Below are 8,973 nucleotides of genomic sequence, written 5' to 3'. Positions count from 1 at the left end.
ATGATTCTTCCTAATTTTGTACTTCAGACTGTCAAATACTCTGGGTATGCCGCTGGAGAGACTGAATTTTTTTTAGATATGATATTTATTCATTGGCTAATTAGAATTATTATGAACAAATGATGTCTTCCCTGGTTAATTCGTATTGTTATTGAATGGATAATATTTGTTCAACAATTACTTTATCTGTCAGAGTTCTCCAGATTCAGAAAAACAGATTCAAGAGGATATATAGAGATATACATAAGAGGAGATTTATAATAGGAATTGGCTCCCTCATTTGTGGAGGCCAAGAAGTCCTACAGTCGGCTGTCTGCAAGCTGGAGAGGCAGGAAAGCTGGAGGTGTGGTTCAGTCCAAGTCCGAAAGCCTGGGAATTGGTGCCCAGCAGAGGAAGTCTTCGCCTGAACCTGAAATCCCAAGAATCAGGTGCCCCAGTGTCCAAGGGCAGGATAAGATGGGTGCCTTGGTTCAAACAAAGAGCGAATTTACCCTTCCTCCACCCTTTTGTTCTACTCAGGCCCTCAAGAGATTGGATGAAGCCCTCCTGTTCTGGTGAGGGCGATCTTTATTCAATCTATTGAATCAAATGCTAATCTCTTCCAAAACACCCTCACCCACACACCCAGAAATAATGTTTCACCACGGATCTGGGCATCTCTTAGCCCAGTCAAGTTCACATAAAATTAATCACCAAAATTACAAGGCTGCCCATGGAAGCTGCTCGGGGAAATACCCAGCATTGGACCACTGGGCACTCCAACCAGGAAGCCTGGATTTGTCCCACAGTTAAGTTGTTGCATGGTACCGGGCAGGTCTCTTGATTTCCTCCCCTGGCCCTGTTATTCACTGGGCTAGGCTGGGACTGAAACAAGCAAGTAGAAAGAGGTTTTGTTGGTGGTGGTGGCTTAAGTTGTTTGGTTAAGATTTTCTTCATTTACATGAGAGAGAGAGGAAGAAGCAGGCTCCCTGCAGAACAGGGAGCCCAACACAGGGCCAGATCTCAGGACCACAATAACCCAAGCGGAAGGCAGATGCCCAACCAACTGAGCACCCAAGCACCCCACACACACACCAAAGAAAAAGGTTTGGGAAGTAAAAGTGTCCTACAGTCTCAAGGAAAGAAGGGTGGATGTTGATGATGAGGGTAACTTTTTACTTTAATTTGGACATAACTGTTCTTGTTCAGATGTTAAGCTCCTAGAAGAGGGTTGATTGCTGACTCTCTTCTTTTGACGAGGGTTGATCAAGCCTCAGCCCAGTGCTGAGAATGAGCCTGTCAAAGGCGCTTCGTGGGTACCTAAGAGGTTTGGAGCCAAACCATACAACCAGGTAGTGACACTTCCTTCCAGGAGCAGCACAGGGGTGTAGACCAGCTGGGGGACTGGGCAGCTGAGCCAGGAAATTCAGCCATGGTGAGCAACCCATACCCCCAAAGAAGAAACCCTTATTCCCTGCTGCTGGCTGACATTTTATGACTACACAGACAGCATTGCACCAGCTTAGCCATTGCTGCCTAACAAAACACCCCAAGACTTATGAGGCTTAAAATAATACCCATTTATTAGCTCACAGCTTTGCCATTTTCACTCAGCTCAGCTGCACAGTTCTTCTGCTGGTTTCACCTGGAGGTGCCCATTGTGTCTGCAGTCACCTGGACTAGGATGGCCCAAGATGGCCTCGCTCAGATCGGAGGCAGTTAGCTGGGACAGTCAGCCTTGATTCTCCTTCCATATGGCTCTCTAGCCAAAATACCCTGGGTTTCTTACATAATAACAGCAAGTCCCAAGAGAGTGAAAGTAGCAGCTGTGAGGTCTCTGGAATTCTGGACTCCAGAAGTCGTACCTTGTCATTTCTTTTCTTTTTTCTTTTAAGATTTTATTTATTTACTTGAGAGAGAGATAAAGAAAGAACAAGCAGGGAAAGGGGCAGAGGAAGAGGGAGAGTGTCAAGCAAACTCCCTGCTGAGTGTGGAGCCAGATATAGGACCCAGATATAGATCATGACCCTGAGGTCATGACCTGAGCCAAAACTAAAAGTTGGATGCTTAACCAACTGCACCAGCTGGGTGCCCCATACACTGTGATTTCTGACATACTTGTTGGAAGCAAGTCGCAAGGTAATTCCAGATTCAAGGAGTAGGAAAGTAGACTCTACCTCTTCTTTTTTTTTTTTTTTTAGATTTTATTTATTTATTTTGAGAAAAAGAGAGAGTGAGAAAGAACATAAGTGCAGGGACAGGAGGGAAAAGCAGACTCCCCGCTGACCAGGGAGCCTAACTCCAGCCTCAGTCCCAAGACCCCAGGATCATGACCTGAGCCGAAGACAGACTCTTACCTGACTGAGCCACCCAAGTGCCCCCAGCCTCTGCCTCTTGATAAAGGAGCTAATGTTTTGGATATGCTTTCCAATAAACCACAAGTTTATACTCCGTCGTTCAATAATCCTCCTCAGTTACCAGTCTGCGCTTACTGAACAACAGATAGGCACTAGATGCTGAAGTATAAAAGAACTCTCAGGAGAAAACTTGGCAATGACCAAGGTTTACTGAGTGCCATTCAGTGGAGTGCTGGGCTTTGTCTAGGAAGCCTTCAACACTGTTTGATTCTATAAGGGTCTGCACCATTGTTTATTTTTAAGTTTATAAAAATAGTTTATTTTAGAGGAGTCTGGGAGGCTCAGTTGGTTAAGCATTGGACTCCTGATTTCAGCTCAGATCATGATCTCAGGGTCTTGGGATCAAACCCCGCATCAGGCTCCACGCTCAGCTTGTCCCTCTCCCTCTGTTCCTCCCCCCACCAATAAATAAAAATCTTTAAAAAATTTTTTAAATAGGGGCGTCTGGGTGGCTCAGTGGGTTAAAGCCTCTGCCTTCGGCTCAGGTCATGATTCCAGGGTCCTGGGATCAAGCCCCGCATCAGGCTCTCTGCTCAGCAGGGAGCCTGCTTCTCCCTCTCTCTCTGCCTGCCTCTCTGCTTACTTGTGATCTCTCTCTGTCAAATAAATAAATAAAATCTTTGAAAAAAATTTTCTAAATACTTTATTTTCAAGATTTTTCATATTATTTTCAGATATACCAAGAAGATAATCCATATGTTCAGCATAACCTTTGATCATTTCTGACTAGACTAATTTATAGCTCAGCAAATGGGACAAACCAATAGGAATTCAAATTATTTTGTCCATAGAAACACAAATGAACTTTGTCCAGCAAGAATAAAATGGTTTCGGGGCATCTGGGTGGCTCAGTGGGTTAAGCCTCTGCCTTCGGCTCAGGTCATGATCTCAGGGTCCTAGGATCGAGCCCCGCATCAGGCTCTCTGCTAGGCGGGGAGCGTGCTTCCTCCTCTCTCTGCCTGCCTCTCTATTTGTGATCTCTGTCTGTCAAATAAATAAATAAAAATCTTTAATTAAAAAAAGAATAAAATGGTTTCTGTCCAGTAGAGAAGTTGATTCCAAATATTACATTTCAGTACCTACAGGATATTAACCAGTTTTGTACCTATTAGCAAAATTATTTTGGCATTCCTGATGGCCTACAAATGTTTGCTCTTCAGATTCTCTTTGTAATCAGTTTGAACAAATTGCAGATTTCCTCTTTAATTAGTGAGTTAAATAAAAATCTTCAGTGGGTTCTTGCTTTACGTTTGTGGGAGAGTTGTTATTGTACATTTCAGGAAATTATCCTACAACAGTTACCTCATCCATAAAATGGCAATAATAACCATACTTCCCCATAAGATTGTTGAGGGGATGAAATTAGATAAAATATATAGATTGGACGCCTGGGTGGCTCAGTTGGTTGGACGACTGCCTTCGGCTCAGGTCATGATCCCAGAGTCCCGGGATCGAGTCCCACATCAGGCTCCCAGCTCCATGGGGAGTCTGCTTCACTCTCTGACCTTCTCCTTGCTCATGCTCTCTCTCACTGTCTCTCTCTCAAATAAATAAATAAATAAATAAAAATCTTAAAAAATATATATATAGATGTATCATCACAGTACAAACCTCATAATAAATACTTAATAAATAAAACTTAAATACTGCTTTATTTTGCTATTTTTTTATTATTCAAAGGACTTAGAGTTTAAAGATTTTTTTGAATTTGTTTATTTGAGAGAGAGAGAGAGCATGAGCAAGGAGGGCACAGGAAGAGAGGCAGAGGGAGAAGGACAAGCAAACTCCCCTCTGAGCTGGGAGCTCGATGCAGGGTTCAATGCAGGCCTCAATCCCAGGACCCTGGGCTCATGACCTGAGCCAAAGGCAGATGTTTAACCAACTGAACTACCCAGGGCCCCTAAAAGTCTTAGACTTCAGTTGGGAAATCACACAACATAGAAGCAAAGAGTTCCAGTATATCATTAAGCTCTACACTGTACATCAAAGGTTATTAATTCTGGTATTTAAAACTGGTTATTAGAGTCTGGAGTTATCCAGGAAGGCTTCTTAGAGGAGGAGTGGTCTTAGCTGGTCCTAGAAGGAAGGGCAGGATTTGCAGAAGGAAAGAGAAAGGGGAGGAGACCAAACCAGGCAAGGCAAGGTCAAGGTGGGAAGAGTGTAACTTGACCAGCCTCTTGATGAGTTCATCCCCAGCTCCTTCTCCTATTGCATTTACCTTTATCGTTTTTTTTTTTTTTAAGAGAGAAGGAGGGGCAGATGGAGATGGAGAATCTTAAGGAGGCTCCACACCCAGAGCAAAGCCCCCAATGTGGGGCTCAGTCTCACCAGCCTGACATGATGACCTGAGCCGAAATTAAGAGTCAGTCGGTTAAGACTGAGCACCCAGGTACCCATTACCATTACCTTTGGTTTGTCTATTAGAGAGTACTTCATGATTCATTTCTCATTTATCCACAGACCTACAATAAAAACATTAATCTGGTGAATTGCTTCTTTATCAGTACCTACCAAGAACATACAACTAACCATAGATATGTAAACTCCCAAGGGCCTGAGTTCTGGCCCATAGTTGTTTCTTAAACACACTTTAACATTAAAAGATTTGGCCTGAGTGCACCTCAGTGGCAGTTGGTTAAGTGACTCTTGGTTTCATCTCAGATCATGATCTCAGGGTCATGAGATCGAGGCCTACAACAGGCCCGAAGCTCATCGAGCTCATCGTGGAATCTGCTTAAGACACTCTCTCCCTCTCCCTTTGCCTCTTCCTGCTGCCCCTGATGTCTCTCAAATAAATAAATAAATTTCTTTAAAAATCTGACCTGGTAAGTGAGAAGGAAAGGACGAGAACTTGAGTCTGCTATTGTCAAACAAGGCTATCCTAGCAAACAATCCCGGATTGCCCTCCTGCATTGCCCCAGAGGTGGGTCCACATTTGAAACATCCCATGGCAAATCTTTAACCAAAGTCCTTACCCCTCTCTCCTTTGACTAACAATCACCAAGCCAGGGAGTGGAACTATACCATCTTTCATAGTGCAGGTTGGGGGTGGGGGGACCATCTATAACTCTCAAACAGAAATTCTCATCAAAAAGAAAATTACAGGGGTGCCTGGGTGGCTCAGTAGGTTGGGCCTCTGCCTTCAGCTCAGGTCATGATCTCAGGGTCCTGGGATCGAGCCCCACATCGGGCTCTCTGTTCAGTAAGGGAGCCTGCTTCCCCCTCTCTCTCTGCCTGTCTCTCTGCCTACTTGTGATCTCTCTTTCTCTCTCTCTGTCAAATAAATAAATTTTTTTAAAAATCTTAAAAAAAAAATACAGGGTACATGCTCTTGGAAGAGAGGAAACACAAACATGTATAAAATACCTCCTGGTTGGAGTAAGTAGGCTTCTCCTGCAAACGATCTGGAAAGACTGAGAAGGTAGAGCCAATCTAAGTGAAGGGAACAGTGAGTAACACTGGGAAATCTCATGGTAAGGCAGAAGTTGGGAGTGACAGATAAAGTTAGAGAAGCAAGATGAAGGCAGATTACCAAGCACTTTCAAAGCTAGGGATTAGTGCCTTGGAAAGAGATAGGATGTGTATTAGATTTCTCCAGAGAAAACAGAACCAATAGGAGAGGGGAGGGAGGAAAGGGAGAGAGAGAAGATTTATTTAAAAAATGGCTCACATGATTACAGACGCTGAGAAGTCCCTTGATTTGCCATGTGTAAGCTAGAGAACCAGGAAAGCTGGTGGTGTAATTCAGTTGAGTCCAAAGGCTGAGAACTGGAAGCACACACATCTGAGTTTAGAAGTAGACGGATGACTTAGCACCAGCAGGAGAGCAAATTTATCTTTCCAGCTGCATTTTTGTTCTATCTAAGCCCTCCTTGAATGATTCCCACCAGCATCAGTAAAGGTGATTTCTGCTCACTCTACCAATCCAAATGCTAATCTCTTCCAGAGATACTCTCACAGAAGCACCCAGAAATAATGTTTTACCAGCTATCTGGGCATCCCGTTGCCCAGTCAAGGAGACAAAATTAAATTAAAGACCACAGATCTCAGTTTTAGGAAGATTGCTCCAGGCACCATGTGAGAGCAGAGGCAGTGAGGATGGATCGGAAGAGAAGGATGGGGTAGATGGGCAACAACTCCTACCACCCTCTCCCTTGCCCACCCAGTGCCAGCCACAGTGGTCTCCTTGTTGGGCCCCAAACATGCCAGACTCACCTCTACCTCAGGCTCTGCGGCTCTGCAACACTCTTCCCAGATACCTGTCATCTCCCTTCCTCATTTCCTTCACCTCTACTCAAATCCCATGACTACCAAACATAAAATAGCACCTTTCCTCACCAGGGTCCCCCTTGCCCTTTGACCTTGCTTTCTTTTTCTCCACTGTACTTATCACTAACTGATCTAATATGTATTTGTTCATTGCCTGTCCATTCCCAATAGGATGTAAGCTCCATGAAGGTACAGATATTTTTTTTAATTCACCATTTTATTTCCACTGCTCAGAACAAAGTACACAGTATGAACACTCAATGACTATTGGGGTTGGTTTAGGATGGGGAGATTAATATGATATCAAGGGTTTGAGACTGTGACTTGGAAGATAGTAGTCCTATTAACAGAGATAGGGGAGTTGGGATAAGAAAAAATCAGTGTGTTCAACCTGGGACAGCTGGAATTTAAGATGTCTGAAAATCCAAGACTAGTCCAAAGCAAACATATAGAGCAGAGAAAGGCAGAATCCAAAATCTCTGAAGAGTAAAAAAATAAAATTAAAAATTAAAAAAACTGAGAGAAGGGGCGCCTGGGTGGCTCAGTGGGTTAAGCCGCTGCCTTCGGCTCAGGTCATGATCTCAGAGTCCTGGGATCGAGTCCCGCATCGGGCTCTCTGCTCAGCGGAGAGCCTGCTTCTCTCTCTCTCTCTCTGCCTGCCTCTCCATCTACTTGTGATTTCTCTCTGTCAAATAAATAAATAAAATCTTTAAAAAAAAAAAAAAAAAAAAAAAAAAAAAAAAAAGCCTCTGCCTTGGGCTCAGGTCATGATCTCAGGGTCCCAGGATCAAGCCCCGAGTGGGGCCCCAATTGGGGCTCTTTGCTCAGCAGGGAGCCTGCTTCCCTTCCTCTCTCTCTACCTGCCACGCTGCCTACTTGTGATCTCTGTCTGTCAAATAAATAAATAAAATCTTTAAAAAAAAAGGGAGACACCGAAGTGTCAGATATAAGGAGCACAATGTGAGGCCACATTGGGGAAAGTAAATCTCTAGGTCAGAAATAATAAAGAAATGATTAGGTTGAACATGAAACATGTCAGGAAAAGGAGATGGGGTCAAGACCACAAGAGAGAATCATTAGGCCTTTTACAAGGTTGTGTCTATGGGGTGCTAGCTACATGGGGCCAGATAGGACGGATTGCTTAAAAAACACGTAAGAGGGCGCCTGGGTGGCTCAGTGGGTTAAGCCTCTGCCTTCGGCTCAGGTCATGATCTCAGGGTCCTGGGATCGAGTCCCGCATCGGGCTCTCTGCTCAGCGGGGAGCCTGCTTCCTCCTCTCTCTCTGCCTGCCTCTCTGCCTACTTGTGATCTCTCTCTGTCAAATAAATAAATAAAATCTTTAAAAAAAAAAAAAAAAAAAAAAACACGTAAGAGCTGCCTCCAGAATTTAGGCCAAGGTGAGAAACCCAGAGATGGAGGCAACTTTTGAGTTCATCAAGGGCTGTAATACAAAGATAGGGTCTTTGTCCAATCTGAACAAGAGCGACAACAGAAGCTTTGGGAATTGATGAGTCACTAGAAAGAAAATGTTCACTACAGGGATGCCCGGGTGGCTCAGTCGGTTAAGTGTCTGCCTTCCGCTCTGATCGTGATCTCGGGGTCCTGGGATGGAGTTTTGCATCGGGCTCCCTGCTGGGCGGGGAGTCTCTTCCCCTCCCCCTAGCCCTTGTTCACTCTCTCTCTCTATCTCACTCTCAAATTAAAAAAAAAAAAAAAGTGTTCACCACAAATTGCAACTAGTGCTCCCGGGGTCTAAATTGGCCTCCAGGTGTGTTTTATTTGGGCTACACAGTGTTTAAATTGTTCAAATTAAGTCCACTTTTATTTGTTTAAGATTTATTTGAGATAGAATAAGAGTGAGAGAGCGAGCAGGAGCAGGGAACAAAGGGAGAGGGAGAAACAGGCTCCCTGGTGAGCAGGGAGCCCAACATGGGGCTCAATCCCAGAACAATGAGATCATGACCTGAGCCAAAGGCAGACACTTAACTGACTGAGCCTTCAAGGTGTCCCCAAGTCCACTTTGAGATTTTGAAATTTTCACCCCAAAAAATGCTTATTTCTGGTTTATCTTGTAAAAACTGGAAGATCTAGCTGATGCCAGGCCCACGTTTCACTTGGTGTAAGAGTCTGGGCTGAATTGTACCTGCCTCCTATAAAGGCAGTGTATAGGGTAGGCTAGGCTACAATACCAAAATAGAAGGGCCTTAACAGAATGAAGATTTGTTTCTTGTTCAAGCAAAGTCCAGGGTGAACTGGGCCACTCTCCAGCGTGGTTTCCCTCCTAGCGTTGACTCAGGGTTCCACCTCG

This window comes from Mustela putorius, unplaced genomic scaffold, assembly GCF_011764305.1.
Source record: "Mustela putorius furo isolate JIRA1106 unplaced genomic scaffold, ASM1176430v1.1 tig00537227_pilon_pilon_pilon, whole genome shotgun sequence".
NCBI lineage: Eukaryota > Metazoa > Chordata > Mammalia > Carnivora > Mustelidae > Mustela > Mustela putorius.
This window is presented reverse-complemented; position numbering follows the sequence as displayed.